The following is an 18185-nucleotide window of genomic DNA, read 5'->3' on the forward strand; positions in this document are numbered from 1 at the left end:
CATATGAATTTATTTATTGTATGTTATGTCTACATAGTACTCATTTAATCTTAAATTTTAGTGGCTTCCCAGAGAGATTATTGGTATTCTAACCTTTTTTTTTTTTTTACTTTGACTTATGTATGAAGAAAAACTATTAGAGATTATTTGATGAAGCACTATAGCAAAAGACTTCCCTGATAGCTCACTTGGTAAAGAATCCTCCTGCAATGCAGGAGACCCAGTTCAATTCCTGGCTTGGGAAGATCCACTGGAGAAGGGATAGGCTACCCACTTCAGTTATTGGGCTTCCCTTGTGGAACAACAGACTGGTTCCAAATAGGAAAAGGAGTTCGTCAAGGCTGTATATTGTCACCTTGTTTATTTAACTTATATGCAGAGTACATCATGAGAAACACTGGACTGGAAGAAACACAAGCTGGAATCAAGATTGCCGGGAGAAATATCAATAACCTCAGATATGCAGATGACGCTACCCTTATGGCAGAAAGTGAAGAGGAACTAAAAAGTCTCCTGATGAAAGTGAAAGTGGAGAGTGAAAAAGTGGGCTTAAAGCTCAACATTCAGAAAACGAAGATCATGGCATCTGGTCCCGTCACTTCATGGGAAATGGATGGGGAAACAGTGAAAACAGTGTCAGACTTTATTTTACTGGGCTCCAAAATCACTACAGATGGTGACTGCAGCCATGAAATTGAAAGACACTTACTCCTTGGAAGGAAAGTTATGACCAACCTAAATAGCATATTCAAAAGCAGAGACATTACTTTGCCAACAAAGTTTCGTCTAGTCAAGGCTATGGTTTTTCCAGTGGTCATGTATGGATGTGAGAGTTGGACTGTGAAGAAGGCTGAGCGCCGAAGAATTGATGCTTTTGAACTGTGGTGTTGGAGAAGACTCTTGAGAGTCCCTTGGACTGCAAGGAGATCCAACCAGTCCATTCTGAAGGAGATCAGCCCTGGGATTTCTTTGGAAGGAATGATGCTAAAGCTGAAACTCCAGTACTTTGGCCACCTCATGCGAAGAGTTGACTCATTGGAAAAGACTCTGATGCTGGGAGGGATTGGGGGCAAGAGGAGAAGGGGACGACAGAGGATGAGGTGGCTGGATGGCATCACTGACTTGATGGACGTGAGTCTGAGTGAACTCCGGGAGTTGGTGATGGACAGGGAGGCCTGGTGTGCTGCAATTCATGGGGTCGCAAAAGTCGGACACGACTGAGCGACTGATCTGATCTTATCTGTGGCTTAGCTGGTAAAGAATCCGCCTGCGATGTGGGAGACCTGGATTTCGTTCCCTGGGTTAGGAAGATCCCCTGGAGAAGGAAAGGGCTACCCACTCCAGTATTCTGGCCTGGAGAATTCCATGGATTGTATAGTCCATGGGATCTCGAAGAGTCAGACACGACTGAGTGACTTTTGCTACAGCAAAGGAACTTAGTCTCTGGAATCAATCAACCTGAGACCAAATTCCAGCTCCTCCAGTTACTTACTAGTTGTGAGATTTTGGATAAAGTTTCTAACTTCCCTGAACCTTGGTTTTCACATTTGTCAAGTGGGGATAATAATACTTCTTAGAGTGTTATTAGGTTAGATGAGACTATGTATGTAAAGCCCTCAGCTTTACATAATGGCTGTTTTGTAGTTAGCAGACAACAGTTATCATTATGATCACTATTATTTTTTGTGACTCTATAGTTAAAGTTGAAATCTGAAACCTATACTGAGAAGTGTTTTTCGGATACCTTCGACAACCTGCTGCTGCTGCTGCTACTAAGTCGCTTCAGTTGTGTCCGACTCTGTGCGACCCCATAGACGGCAGCCCACCAGGCTCCTCCGTCCATGGGATTCTCCGGGCAAGAACACTGGAGTGGGTTGCCATTTCCTTCTCCAATGCATGAAAGTGAAAAGTCAAAGTGAAGTCGCTCAGTTGTGCCCGACTCTTAGCGACCCCATGGACTGTAGCCCACCAGGCTCCTCCATCCATGGGATTTTCCAGGCAAGAGTACTGGAGTGGGGTGCCATTGCCTTCTCCGTTCGACAACCTAGCACAACATAATTTAGCATCAGAGATTGTAGCTAACTTATATTAGCAAATTTAATGTACTAACAAAAAGAATAATGCATTATTATCAAGTAGGATTTATCTCAGTAATGCAAAGTTGTGTTAACACTTGAAAATCAAGGAATATAATCTACATATTAACAGGGTAAAGGAGAAAACACATAGCATTACCTTCGTAAATTCAGAAAAACTATTTGACAAAAATTCAACACCCCATTCATGATTTAAACAAACATACTTCTAGAAATACTAAGGAAATCAACCCTGAATATTCACCAGAAAAACTGATGTTAAAGCTGAAGCTCCAATACTTTGGCCATCTGAGGAGAAGAACTGACTCATTGGAAAAGACCCTGATGCTGGGAAAGATTGAGGGCAGGAGAAGGAGGTACAGAGGATGAGATGGTTACATATCACTGACTCAGTGGACATGAACTTGAGCAAACTCTGGGAGACAGTGAAGGACAGGGAAGCCTGGCATGCTGTATATATGTAATATATATATGTTCTTTACTATTTTAGTTTATTACAAGATTTTGAGTGTAGTTCCCTGTGCTCTACAATGGGTCCTTACTTACCTATTTTATGCATAATAGTTTGTATCTGCTAATCCCAGACTCCTAATTTATCCCTTCTTTCCCTGTTTTGTAATGCTGAGTTTATTTTGTATGCTTGTGAATCTGTTTCTATTTTGTAAATCAGTTCATTGTATCATATTTTAGATTATACATGTCAGTGATACCATATAACATTTGTCTTTTTCTTTCAGACTTCACTTAGTATGATACTCTCTAGGCCCATGCATGTTTGCTGCAAATGGCATTATTTTATTCTTTTTTTATGACTGAGTAGTATTCCTGTGTGTGTGTGTGTGTGTGTGTGTACACCATATCTTTATCCATTTATCTGTTGATGGACAATTAGGTTGTTTCCATGACTTGGCTATTGTAAATAGTAAGCAAACTGATTTTAAAAAGGAAGAACAAGCTTGAAGGACTCACATTACTGATTTCAAGACTCACTATAAAGCTACAGTAATCAAGACAGTGTGGTAAAGGTGAAAAGGACAGACAGACAGATAAATGGAAAGCAGCAGAGTCCAGAAATAGACGTACACATAAATGGTCACTTGATTTTTTGATAAAGCAATTCAGCAGTGAAAAGAAAACGTTTACAACAAATGGTGTTGGGACAACTGGATGTCCGTATGGAGAAAAGTGAAATCTGACATGTAGCCTACACAAAGCTTATTTAATAATGGATCACAGACCTAAATGGAAAAGTGAAATGTTACCATTTTTGTAAACTTGGGAGAAATATCAATAACCTCAGATATGGAGATAACACCACCCTTATGACAGAAGTGAAGAAGAACTAAAGAGCCTCTTGATGAAAGTGAAAGAGGAGAGTGAAAAAGTTGGCTTAAAACTCAACATTCGGAAAACTAAGATCATGGCACCCAGTCCCATCACTTCATGGCAAATAGATAGGGAAACACTGGAAACAGTAACAGACTTTATTTTCTTGGGCTCCAAAATCACTGCAGATGGTAACTGCAGTCATGAAATTAAAAGGCACTTACTCGTTGGAAGAAAAGCTATGACCAACTAGGACAGCATATTAAAAGCAGAGGCATTACTTTGCCAACAACGGTCCGTCTAGTCAAAGCTATGGTTTTTCCAGTAGTCACGTATGGATGTGAGAGTTGGATCACTGAGAAAGCTGAGTGCCAAAGAATTGATGCTTGAATTGTGGTGTTGAGAAGACTCTTGGACTGCAAGGAAATCCAACCAGTCCATCCTAAAGGAAATCAGTCCTGAATCTTCATTGGAAGTACTGATACTGAAGCTGAAACTCCAATACTTTGGCCATCTGATGCAAAGAACTGACTCACTGGAAAAGACCCTGATTCTAGGAAAGTTTGAAGGCAGGAGGAGAATGGGATGACAGAGGATGAGATGGTTGGATGGCATCACCGACTTGATGGACATGAGTTTGAGTAAGCTCCAGGAAGTTGGTGATGGACAGGGAAGCCTGGCATGCTGCAGTCTGTAGGGTCACAAAGAGTCAGACACGACTGAGTGACTGAACTGAACTGAAAAGAAAACCTAGAAGAAATCTTTGTGACCTTGGGGTAGACAAAGTTTTCTTAAGTCACAAAAAGCAAGAACTATAAAAACTGCTAATTGGACTTCATCAAAATTAAAATCTTTTGTTCTTCTAAATATGTTTTGTTAAGAGAATGAAAGACAAGCCTTGGACTGGGAGAAAATACTCACACTAGGTGTGTCTTACAAAGGACTTTTATTAAGAATATATAATGAACTTAACAACTCACTGATAAGCCAACCAGCAAAATTTAAAAATGGACACGATTTGAACAGACAAGTCGCAAATGAAGATATATAAATAGCCAGTAGTAGACAAGAAGATATTTGATATCATTAGCTATTAAAGAAGTACAAATTAAAACCACAATGAACTGCCATGACACATCCATTAGAATGGCTGAATTGAAGGGACAGCTATCCAGTTTTAACAAGGATGTGGAGTGACAAACTCTCAGGCACTGTTGGTGGGAATGTAAAGTTGTAAAAGTCCTTGGGGGAGATTGCTCGACAGCCTCTTCATATGTTAATTATACACCTGCCTTACGTCTCTGGCACTCCAGCCCTAGGTATTTACCCAAGAGTAATGAAAATAAGATTTGTACACAAATGTTTATAGCAGCTTCGGTCATAATAGCCCAAACCAGGAAGTATTCAATGGGTAAATGAATGACCTCATGGTAAATCCTCACAGTGGAGTCTAGTCAGCAATAAAAAGATACAAACTACTGATATATGCAACAGCACAGGTGACTCACAAAACCACTATGTTAATGAAAAATACCACACACACACAAAACTATACACTGGACCGTTACATTCATACAAAAATAAAAAGTGCAAAATTCATGTGTAGTGACAGAAAGTAGAGCAGTGGTTGTCTGGTGCTGGGAGTCAGAGGAGAGGGTCTTTCAAGCGTAATGGAAATGTTTCATATCTTGATTGTGGCTGCGGTTTGACAAATGGAGACGTGTCATATTTTATCGAATTGTGCACATTAGTGGATACAGTTTACTGTTCCTAAATACACCTCAATAAAGCTTATTTTTAAAAAAGAAGTTAAGGGAGCTATACCCTAAAATTAATCTAGGATTTAGTGCAGATGACTTCAGTTCAGTTTAGTTGCTCAGTCGTGTCCGACTCTTTGCAACCCCATGAACCGCAGCACACCAGGCCTCCCAGTCGATCACCAACTCCCAGAGTCCATCCAAACCCATGTCCATTGTGTCAATGATGCCATCCAACCATCTCATCCTCTGTCGTCCCCTTCTCCTCCTGCCCTCAACTTTCCCAGCATCAGGGTCTTTTCAAATGAGTCAGCTCTCTGCATCAGGTGGCCAAAGTATTGGAGTTTCAGCTTCAACACCAGTCCCTCCAATGAACACCCAGGACTGATCTCCTTTAGGATGGACTGGTTGGATCTCCTTGTAGTCCAAGGGGCTCTCAAGAGTCTTCTCCAACACCACAATTCAAAAGCATCAGTTCTTAAGCGCTCAGCTTTCTTCACAGTCCAACTCTCACGTCCATACATGACCACTGGAAAAACCATAGCCTTGACTAGACAAACCTTTGTCGGCAAAGTAATGTGTCTGCTTTTGAATATGCTGTCTAGGTTGATCATAACTTTCCTTCCAAGGAGTAAGCATCTTTGAATTTCATGGCTGCAGTCACCATCTGCAGTGATTTTGGAGCCCCCAAAAATAAAGTCTGACACTGTTTCCACTGTTTGCCCATCTATTTCCCATGAAGTGATGGGACCAGATGCCATGATCTTCGTTTTCTGAATGTTGAGTTCTAAGCCAGCTTTTTCACTCTCCTCTTTCACCTTCATCAAGAGGCTCTTTAGTTCTTCTTTGCTTTCTGCCATAAGGGTGGTGTCATCTGCATATCTGAGGTTATTGATATTTCTCCTGGCAACCTTGATTCCAGCTTGTGCTTCGTCCAGGCCAGCGTTTTGCATGATGTACTCTGCATATAAATTAAATAAGCAGGCTGACAATATACAGCCTTGACGTACTCCTTTCCCAATTTGGAACCAGTCTGTTGTTCCATGTCCAGTTCTAACTGTTGCTTCTTGACCTGCATACACATTTCTCAAGAGGCAGATATGGTGGTCCGGTATTCCCATCTCTTGAAGAATTTTCCACAGTTTGTTGTGATCCATACAGTCAAAGGCTTTAGCATATCAATGAAGCAGAAGTAGATGTTTTTGTGAAATTCTCTTGCTTTTCCTGTGATCCAATGGATGTTAGGCAATTTGATCTCTGGTTCCTCTGCCTTTTCTAAATTCAGCTTGAACATCTGCAAGTTTTCCATTCACGTACTGTTGAAGCCTAGCTTGGACAATTTTGAGCGTTACTTTGCTAGCATGTGAGATGTGTGCAATTGTGTGGTAGTTTGAACATTCTTTGGCATTGCCCTTCTTTGAGATTAGAATGAAAACTGACCTTTTCCAGTCCTGTGGCCACTGCTGAGTTTTCCATATCTGCTGGCATAGAGTGCAGCACTTTAACAGCATCACCTTTAGGATTTGAAATAGCTCAGCTGGAATTCCATCACTTCTACTAGCTTAGTGATGCTTCCTAAGGCCTACTTGACTTTGCACTCCAAGATGTCTGTCTCTAGGTGAGTAATACAGTAATATGGTATAAACTTTTAAAAGGTGTATAATAAAAGTCTTCTTCCTATCCCTGATTCTAGGCCACCAGTTCCCTGTCTTGGGGAGGTTAAAGCCTGTTACCAGAGACCACCAGGAGCACATCTATATCTTATCAAAATGAAGTTACACTTAGCTTGTTGCAGCAAGGAATAACATGTACTGGAATAACTGGTGGAGCATCTCAGAAGGAGGGAGTTAGAAAAGAAGATACACAGACTTTTCAAAGCAGAGATTGGTCATAGAGTGAATTTAGGGTGGAAGTTGGTAGTCTGGGTGGGGACTGGCTACACTATGTGATGTAGTTGACTTGCTGGAATGCTCAGTGATTTTATCTTTAGTACACCTGAGTCCCTGAGGTGTTTTTGTCAGATCAGTTTCTGTGTAGTACTGGAACATACATAATGAGCTAATGTCAAAAAAAAAAAAAAAGCTTAGATAGTCTGTAATGCACATTGTGGTTTGATTTGGTTCACTTTATCTGACTTTTAAGTCATAGTGTTTTTTCTTAGAGTTTGGGAACAATTTGTGGTTTCTGTTTCAATTTTCACTCTTTGCTTCTGATCATTTTTTAACTAAACTGGAGGATTTACCGTTTAGGAGTGATCAGTGAAGATCTGTGCCATGAGAGGTTGTGAGTGTTTATCAAGCTTTTGATGGTAGTAATTTTGACCTCTGTATACACCAAGCCGTTTTGTTCTTTTTCTTAGATGATTTTTTTGTTTGTTTTTATTTATTTTATTGGAATATAATTGTTTTGCAATGTTTTGTTAGTTTCTGCTGTACGTCTTGAATCAGCTATATGTATACATACATCCCTTCCCCCTGGGGCCTCCCTCCCACCCCCCCATCCCACCCCTTTAGGTCAGATGATTGTTTTTTGAGTCAGAGTCACTTGGCATGATAATGACTGAATGCATTATTTAAGACTCTAGAGACCACACACATGGCATCTGTAACAGACAAAACTTCAGTAATTATTGTTAAAACTTGAGATAATGTCTCATGTATTTCATATCTATCTGGATCTTCCTATGGTAACCAAGTCATTTTTTCCCCTTTAATTTGGATATGGATTATCTACCTTTCCCAGTGTCTGAGGAATTAGTCCTGCATTTGTTGATTATCAAGGATAAAGGTCTTGGTAGTACTAAGAATAAAGGGCAGGGTGTTTACTGACAGTCTAGAATCTTGAGACAGAAGAAAATATCCAAGAGAATAAAGGGCAAAATCATGGAATGTGCACGGTAATCAGTGGCTTCTGGCATCGGAGAGATTGTGTTTTGTTGATTTTGGACATAAATGGTCTATTCACGTTATCTTCTGCTTTTGGAGCAAAACAGTTCTGGAAATCCTAACTCAGACACAGTGTCTGGCCATAGCAATGATGTCAGCAGTATGCGTAGTTAATTTGTTCCATGTAGTGTTAATCGTTACAAGTACATGATACATACCTTTACCAAAGTTCTTCTGACATGTCTCCCCAAGGTTAACTGTTGATCTTTAGATTATAGCTGGAACTTTAGGTGGATGTAAGGAAGAAGCAGAAACTCCTTGTAGGTGTTGAGTCTACAGGCTTTATTTATTCATTTAATTTATTATATTAAACATTAACCAGCCTTATCAGAATGGAAGAGAGTGGAATCTTCTGTTCAAGTACATAATCAGTTTCATAAAGAGTCAGTCATTGAGTATTCTGGAAGTAAGAATATGTCTTGAACAGAGAGGATATTGACAAATATCCAAGCCTTTTGATTTATCCTATAAAATGTACGAGGAATGTCACCAATACAAGCTTATTTAAACCTAGAGATAAATCTTTTGTCGACAGCTATTGTGTCAGTGTTTAATCTGAAAGATAAACAAACATTGAAGCATATCTACTTTAACACATTTTAAATTAATACATCATTAACTTAGGAAGGCTGAAGGCTCAACTCTTTTCATTTGTCAGATTTTTTTTTTCTTTTTACCCCATTTTAATAAAGCAAAGAGCTCTCACAATAGTTTTGAGTTAATTAAAAGTTGGAGAATGCCAAACAGAGCTAATAATTTCTATTAATCCTTTAAAAATATTTTTAATAAGGTAAAGGATCAAATCTTTGTGTAACCTAATGGTCCTTTAATTGGGTAGACCCAAAGATATTATAGGCGTAAGAGACATCTTTACAGTTTTATTGTTCTGAATTTGGAGTAGAACAAAATCAAAGGGAATTGTTGTGTGACAAAATACCAGTTGTGACTATCCAAAAGTGAGGAGTAGTTAAAGACAGTATATTTAAAAATACAGCAATAAGTGACACTGTTTATTAGGAATGTCATCTTTTTTCTAAAAGTAAGGAATGTAAAAAAAAGAAGACTTACAAGTTTGTCAAAAGAAAAAAAAGCACAGAATTAACAGGATACTTGGATTTAAGGATTTAAGGAATGTCTTCTTGGCACAGAATAACTTTGCCCTTTTAATAGAAAGAAAATCAAATTCTAGTTTTCCTTTATTTATTACTCATGAAAGCATTTACATTAAAAGGATTTATAAGCCTTTATTCCTTTATGATAAATCCCTCACGTTTGACCAGTTTTGGCAGAAATTCTGATGTATTTTCTTTCTCTTGTCGAAGGTTGTTTTGTTTTTGTACAAACCCAGACAAATAAAATATACCAGTTCTCAGATTTTCTACTTTTATTAAGGTCTACTGTCTAATTTATCTATAGCTATACTCTGTCATTTTTGATACAACCAGAAATCCCCCTCCCAGCTTTATTAAGATAAAATTGACATATATAATTTTGTGAGTTTAAGGTGTATAATATGTTAATTTGATATAGTTATATTCTGCAAAATGATTATTTACCACAATGGTGTTAACTGACAACATATAAACACCGTATAATGACCATATTTTTTTTGTGGTGAGACAGACATTTCTTATTCTAAAATACAAGATTATTCTCTTTATTTCTAGATAACCAAAAACATATCTGATACTATGCATTCACATTTCCGTGTCTTTACATGCATTCTTTTACATTCTTTCAAAATCAATAACAAAAGACATTGTTAAGAGTTAAAGGTTGAATGAGAGGGGAATAGTGAGGGTATTAGAAATGAGTAATCTTATAACTTTCAGAGAGTTACAAATTAAAAGGGCTTTTATTGCCTGTGGATTAATTGGTCTCTAAATTCTCTTTAGGGTAATGCCAATTAGTCTTTTCCAGGTTTTGTGTCTCCTGCCTGTGTGAATGCTAAGTTCATTGGTGTCCGACTCTTTGCAACCCCATGGACTGTAGTCTCCCCAGGCTCCTCTGTTCATGGGATTTTCCAGGCAAGAATACTGGAATGGGTTGCCATTTCCTCCTACAGGGGATCTTCCTGACCCAGGGATTGAACCTGTGTCTCCTGAAATGGCAGATGGATTCTTTACCACTGAACCTCCAGGAAAGCCTCTTTGTATCTCCTGTGCTGTGCTTAGTCGCTCAGTTTTATCTGACTCTTTTTGACCCCATGGACTGTAGCCCGCCAGGCTCCTCTATCCATGGTATCAGATCCGATCTGGTGTCTATGCAGAGTTGCTGTTAAATTACTTTACCTGAGGTCTTATCTTGAAACATACAGATCTGAAACATCTGGTGTGAGAAAGTTTGAGCTCAGATAGTCTGTGATATATGTTGTGGTTTGGTTTGGCTCACTTTATTTGTCCTTTGAGTCATAGTACAGTTATAAGTTGGGACTTCTGTTTCGATTCTGAGAGGTGTCTCATGTTAGTTTCTTGTGCGTATAAAAGTGTATTTGTGATTGTTGAACAGTCTAAGGAAAAAACTTTGAATTCAGGAATTCCATATTAGTTTTCCACTGCTGTGTAACAAATTATCAAAAACTTAGTGGCTTAAAACAATGATTTTTTTAGCTCAAAGTTGTGTGGCTCAGAGGTACATTCATGGCATAGACTTCTCTGCTCAACAGCTCAAAGGCTGAAATCAAAGTGCCCACCAGGGTGAGTTTACATGTGGAGGCTCGGGGAAGAATCTGACATTAGCACGTTCAGGTTATTGATAGTTCCTTGTGGTAGTAGGAATGAAGTCTGTATTTTTATCTGGGGGCCACTCCTTGCTCCTAGAGGCTGCCTTCATTCCTTACTCCGTGGCCTCCTCTGTCTCCAAGCTAACGATGGAGAACTTATACGTCGAATCCCTTTCATGTTTCAGATCGCTCAACTCCTATGTCTAACCTCTAGATCCAGATGCAAAGGTCTCCTGTGCTTAGGTCAGGTGTACCTGGACAATCTCCTATTTTAAGGTCATCTGATATGGGACTTTACTTATGCTTTCAGACTTCCTTCCTTCCAGCAGTACCTACACTGTGGTTTGATGGAGTAACTGGGAGAAGGTGTGTGGATACCATGGGCCAGGCATCTTGAGGGGTCTATCTCCCACTCACCCCAGTGCCTTTGTGTGTTTTGAAGCATAAGCCACAGAGCTTCCTCCTTGTAATCTTAGTAACTCTTGGTCATTTATAGGTGTAACTTAAATTTGACGTTGAATTTTTGAATGTCGCTGCTAAGAGTCAGTTTGGGGTACAGCTCTGCTGATTTGAGAAAAGTCTTATTTATGTATGAAACTGCTGAGCATAGGGAAGGTTATTGACAACGGGATTGCCTTTTTTGCCTTTGGCATTTCTTATTTTTCTTTTAGTAAATTTTTTAAATAAAAACTTGGAAAAATGTAGGGCAAAGCAGATAGGGAAAAAAAAGCCATCTGTAGTCCAAACACATACTTTCATCCTATTCTTCTAATTTTTATTGTTCACTAAAAAGAATATCAGTATGCTCATGTAGTGTACAAAATAATTATATACTAACTTCTTATATATATATATTTTTCTGATTATAGAAGTGATACAGGGTAATTGGAGAAAATTTTAAAAATAGGCAAGCTGGAAAAATAAGATAATTTAGAATCTTGTTACCTAGCACTAATACTTGGGTATATTTCTTTACTGCCTTGTCTAATGCATTGAAAGTGAAAGTGAAGTAGCTCAGTCGTGTCCGACTCTTTGCAACCCCGTGGACTGTAGCCCACCAGGCTCCTCCGTCCATGGGATTCTCCAGGCAAGAATACTGGAGTGGGTTGCCATTTCCTTCTCCAGGGGATCTTCCCGACCCAGGGATTGAACCCAGGTCTCCCACATTGCAGGCAGATCCTTTAACCTCTGACCCACCAGGGAAGCCTAGGTCTAATGCATTATTTAGTCACAATTTAGATCATATTATATGAATTTATTTTTAAACAGAGTTAACACTGGGACACTTAACAATTTTAAATAAAAGATATTTGGTGTATTACTTATCACCCAGGAGTTTTTTTGTATCTTAATCTTTAAAAGTGACTTTGTTAATTCTGGGTGAATTTTAAATTCATATATAAGTTTTTTATTTAAAAAATTTTACATGCATATGTACATATATATATATATATATATATATACACACACACACACACATATATATATATATGTATAATCACTATTTTGTGGGAAAAAGAGAATTCCATTGTCTTTTCAAATTGACTCACTCCCTCTGAGTCCCTGACAGCTGAGTTTTCACCCTACCTTATATTTTAATGCCATCCATGGACCAAGGACAGTGGTGTTTCCATTGGCTCTACTTCCCTCTTGCTTCTTGAGACAAGATGCCATGACCCTGGCTCCCTCTGGGGAATAGCAGCTCAGAAAAAGAAAGTGCTTTGAAAAGAGGTCTTTAAAGAACGTTCCAGACTTAGAGAGTGAAAGAGAGCACCATGTGCCTCCTCTCCCCTCTTCTCCTGACTTCTTAGACTGACTATGCTCAGTCCCTCAGTCATGTCCCATTCTTTGTGACCCCATGGACTGTAGCCTGCCAGGTTCCTCTGTCCATGGAATTTTCCAGGCAAGAATACTGGGATGGGTTGCCATTTCCTACACCAGGGGATCTTGCTGACCGAGGGATGGAACTGTGTCTCTTACATCTCCTGCACTGGCAGATTCTTTACAACTGGCATCACCTGGGACGGACTAGAATGCTAAAATGTCCTACCCGAAGATGCAGACTGATAGAGGTCTCATTTCCTGCTGAAACATTAATAGACCGGGCATTCGCTATATGAATTATTAAAGAATACAGAAAATCACTATTTACTTGGTGATGAAAATAGTTTGTTTTATTACTTACTGTGCTTCTACTTTTGAGGAGAGAGATGAGGCAAAGACAAATGCTTTGTTTTGTAATATTCCTTGCAAAATGTCCAAAATGTGATTTGGATTTGGTCATCAACCATGTCAACAATGATTCTGTTTTAACAGTGGGGTGAAAAAAATCCTTCTATTAATGCTTTTCTTAGGATTGAGAAGGAACTGAAATGGAAGACGTGTACACGAGTGGAAGTTTGATTCTCTGAGTTACATAATCTTACATAAGGAGCCGCTGACTCATTGGAAAAGACCCTGATGCTAGGAAAGATTGAAGGCAGGAGGAGAAGGGGGCAACAGAGGATGAGATGGTTGGATGGCATCACTGACTCAATGGACATGAGTTTGAGCAAACTCAGGGAGATAGTGAAGGGCAGAGGAGCCTGACTCTGCAGTCCATGGGGTTGCAAAGAGTCCATCATGGCTTAGCAGCTGAACAATAATAACAACAATGAAAACTCTTAAGATTTATTCTCTTAATTTTCTTATATATTATACAGCAGTGTTAGCTATTACCATTACAGTACCTTACATTCCTAGTACTTATTTACCTTTTCACTGAAAATTTGTATCTTGCTACCCCTTTCCTCCATTTCTCCCTCCTCCCACCCTTCTCCTTTGGTAACTGTGAGTCTGATCTCCTGTTCTATGAGAATCGTTTTTAGATTCCATATGTAAGTGCTACCATACAGGATTTTGTCTTTCTTTGCCTGACATATTTCACTTTTAGCATGATGCCTTCAAATCCATCCATATTGTTGCAAATTATAAGACTTTCTCATTTTTTAAGGCTGAATAATACTCCATTGTGTACGTATGTACCATAACATCTTTGTTCATCCATCAATGGACACACAGGTTCTTTCCATAACATGTTAAATTGTACATGCCTCTTAGACATCTGAGTAGATGTTAAATAGACTGTTGGATTTAACAGTCTGGAGGGCTCATCAGTTTTCAGAAGGTTTATGTTGAAATTCTTGGTTGTATTTGTACAAACAACTCCCTTTATAATCATGTTGCAGCTAGTTTAATTATGAAATAAAATCATTTCTACAGTTTTTACTTTCTCATTTATTTATGTATTTGGCTGTGCTGGGTCTTAAGTTTTGACACACATGATCTTTAGTTGGCATGTGGGATCTAGTTCCCTGACCAGGAATTGAACCCAGGATTCCTGCATTGGGAGCACAGAATCTTAGCCACTGGACCACTAGGAAAGTCCCTTATTTTTAAAGATAAAAAGCTGAATGATTTCCCTCCACTGTTTTTTATGACTATTTTTTTTTAATGTGGATACACTTTAAGTAGCTTGTTCTTTTTTAAACAATTACTTAATTATTATTTATTTTTGGTTGCGCTGGATCTCCGTTGCCTTGCGTGGGCTTTCTCTAGTCGTGATGAGCAAGAGCTGCTGCCTAGTTCCTCACTGTGGTGGCTTCTCTAGTTGTGGAGCACAGTCTCTAGTAGCTGTGGCTCACAGGCCTGAGAGTGTGCAGGAGCTGTGGTGTGTGGGCTCAGTAGCCGCAGCTCGTGGGCTCAGTAGCTGCAGCTCGTGGGCTCTGGAGCGCGGGCTCAGTAGTTGTGGCGCATGGGCTTAGTTGCTCCATGGCATGTGGGATCCTCCCGGACCTGGGATTGAACCTTGTTTCCTGCATTGGCAGGTGGATTCCTAGCCACCAGGGAAGGCCTAAGTGGCCTTTTCTAGTACCAGTCATCTTTGAATAACAAGAACCTCCTCTCCCCCCCCCAAAAAAGTGTACTGTAGTTTGTTAACCCCTAAATTATCATATTTCTGGGTAAATGACGTTTTGATTCATAGTCAAAATTTTTTTAACTCTATGCTTGCGTTTTGAGACCCTTTAATCCCTCTATTAACCCGCTTTCTTGTTGATAAGGATTGTAGCTTTTAAAATGATGAGCCTAGGTTAAAAATAAAGGATCCAGTCCCCCAAGTGACAACATGAAATAACCAATAAAGCAATAACTTGAGTGCTGGCACTACCGACATTTTGATTCTTTCATTTAAAAACGCCTAATTTGGTCCTGAAACATTGTAAGTCAACTGTACTTCAATAAAACATATATATATTTAGAAAAAAAATTAAAATGCCTACTTTGGTTAGCATAATTTTTTTAACAAATAAAATGTCTGGAATTACTTATTACTCTTGTAATTACACTTGAGTATCTTTTCTTTGAAAATTGAAAAATTGTCCTAAGACTTGGTTTTGGAAGGATGATAGCTTTAGAAATGGAATAAAGAGGCAACACACAGCCACAGAAATGAAGAAGGAAAACTTCTATGTCTGGCGGCATATGGTTTATTTATGACTTGAAAGGATACAAGTACTAAACCTCAGTGTTACAGTTTAAATACTTCATAGTTTAAAGCATGGGTAAGATGTGAGAAGCTTGAACTTCAGAGTCCAAGTGCTTAGATTGTATTTTTTTAATCAGTGAAATTCTGTAGGTCATTAAAGGCAGTTTGAAACTTGTTGAAACTCAAACTTGGGCTTGAACACGTGTATATACATAATATTTAAGTTTTCATTCTAGTCTTAGTCTTGTTCCGCTAAATCCATATTTATCCAAACCAGTCTGACTTAGAAAGTGTGGTCTGTGAACCAGTGTCTGTCCACCAATTGGTGCTAAGTGAAGTAAGTACAGAGAGTGGTGAGCATTTAAAAACTTTCATAGCAGCTCAACATCAGCACAACATCTGTGCCTGTGATTATTTTTCTAGTAATTTATTTTTACTGCATTTTACAAAGTTTAGTTTTCTACCTGTTGGTGCTAGGGTGGGGGCAGTTCCCAAGACAGTTTATGAAGCATTTCTCTAGATCCCCTTTTTTCCACTCAGAAATTCTGAACTCCTTGTATCCATGTGGCCACATAGGGGCTGGGAATAAGGACACGAAGACGAGTAAACTGTGCCTGTGTGATGACTGAGAATGAAGGTGCTGATTATCTGAGCTTAGTGGGCATGAGCTTTGCAACCCCATGGACTGCAGCACACCAGGCTCCCCCGTTCTTCACTGTTTCTTGGAGTTTGTTCAAAATTCATATCCACTGAATCAGTGATGCTATCTAACTATCTCATCCTCTGTTGCTCCCTTCTCTTCCTGCCCTCAATCTTTCCCAGTATCAGGGTCTTTTCCAATGAGTTGGCTCTTCGCATCAGGTGGCCATAGTATTGGAGCTTCAGTTTCAGCATCAGTCCTTCCAAGGAATATTCACGGTTGATCTACTTTGGGATTGACTGGTTTGATCTCCTTGCAGTCCAAGGGACTCTCAAGAGTCTTCTCCAACACCACAGTTTGAAAGCATCAGTTCTTCAGCTCTCAGCTTTCTTATGGTCCACCTCTCACATCCATACATGACTACTGGAAAAAATGGGTCACCTGCTTGATGGCTCTGTAGTGGGTCTAATGGCAACCTCCTCCAAGAGGGCTTACGCCACACGCTGTACCTACTCTATACTATTGCGTATTTCTCCCATAATTTTGAAGCAAATCCCAAATAGCATTTACCTTCATTTGAAAATATTTCAGTAAGAATCACTAAAATACAAAAGGTTTATTATTATTTAACACAACCATAGTACCATTGCTATTTTAGTAAAATTGTAAGTAAACTTGTTCAGGACTAACCTTTACCCTGTTTTATAGACTCACTAGATGAGTGAATAAAAAACCCATCATAATATTTTTGTCTTATAATAGATGTAGATTATCCTATTAAGATAGTATATTGGTGTACGGTATGAATCACACAAGTTAACACTACATTTGTCCTCCAAATTGAGGTGGTTTGAGAGTGAAAGGGGATGCTGTTAACAGTTACACTAGGAGAATGACTGAAATCTAGGACTGTCTTGAGTAAACTGGGGTGTATGTGGTCCCCTTCCGGAGAAGGCAATGGCAACCCACTCCAGTACTCTTGCTTGGAAAATCCCACGGATGGAGGAGCCTGGTAGGCTGCAGTCCATGGGGTCACTAAGAGTCAGACATGACTGAGCGATTTCACTTTCACTTTTCACTTTCATGCATTGGAGAAGGAAATGGCAGCTCACTCCAGTGTTCTTGCCTGGAGAATCCCAGGGACGGGAGAGCCTGGTGGGCTGCCGTCTATGGGGTCGCACAGAGTTGGACACGACTGAAGTGACTTAGCAGCAGCAGCAGCAGCATGTCATCCCCTGTCTCAGTGTATTATTTGCCGGTTGGATAGCTACTATGATTTCTTTCAGTGGGCTTTGAATAGTCAAAATGAGCCAAGTTGCAGCCAAGAGTATTACAAAACCTACTATAGGACTTTCTTTACTTTTGAATAATACAAAATGGTATGGCTAGAGCAAGTTTAAAATTGTGTAAGTGCCTGTAGAAGTTGGTTCTTAATAACACTTCCATAAAGCTAGAAGTGAAATCATCAGACATAAGCACAGATTAAAATGAACCCCTCTGTTGGGACTTCCCCAGCAGTACAGTGGTTGGGACTCTGTGCTCCTGGTTCACGGGGCACGGGTTTGATCCCTGGTCAGGTAACTTGGATCCCATGTGACCAAAAATGGAAAAGAAATAACATGAACCTCTTCTTTAAAATGTATGGTTTATAGACTTATGGCTATAGGTCACAGGAAATCTAAAAGTAGACTGTTTTAAAGATAGGTAAAAGAAGAGATGATAGCCAGTTTTAAAACATCAAAAATTTTTTTCTGTTCAAGTTACTAATTTACTGTGATGTTGTATATAATCTTTATATCTAGTGTAAACTGAAGTTAGTTGTTAGCATTTCCAGATTAGAAAACAAAACTAGGCCTCCTATATCTATTTTTCTTAAGTTTGTGCTCTTACTATAGCAAGTTATTTTGTCAAAGAGCTCCATTCTGTTAGTTGTGTTCTTATTATGACTAATATTTTAAGCGACTACCTTTTAATAGGGCTTCTCTTGTGGCTCAGCTGGTAAAAGAATCCGCCTGCAATGCAGGAGACCTGGGTTTGATTCCTGGGTTGGGAAGATCCCCTGGAGAAGGGAAAGGCTACCCACTCCAGTATCCTGGCCTGGAGAATTCCATGGACTATATAGTCCGTGGGGTCACAGAGAGTCGGACACAACTGAGTGACTTTCACTTACACCT

The 18185-nt window shown here is 39.3% G+C and overlaps 1 protein-coding gene across 7 annotated transcripts in view; it reads left to right on the forward strand.

The window, feature by feature from the left end:
* Window positions 1–18185, forward strand: part of PPP3CC (protein phosphatase 3 catalytic subunit gamma) — an 80702-nt gene that overhangs the window by 13979 nt on the left and 48538 nt on the right. The gene's annotated exons all lie outside the window — the stretch shown is intronic.

The sequence above is a fragment of the Bos javanicus genome, chromosome 8 (genome assembly GCF_032452875.1).
Source record: "Bos javanicus breed banteng chromosome 8, ARS-OSU_banteng_1.0, whole genome shotgun sequence".
Taxonomy (NCBI): domain Eukaryota; kingdom Metazoa; phylum Chordata; class Mammalia; order Artiodactyla; family Bovidae; genus Bos; species Bos javanicus.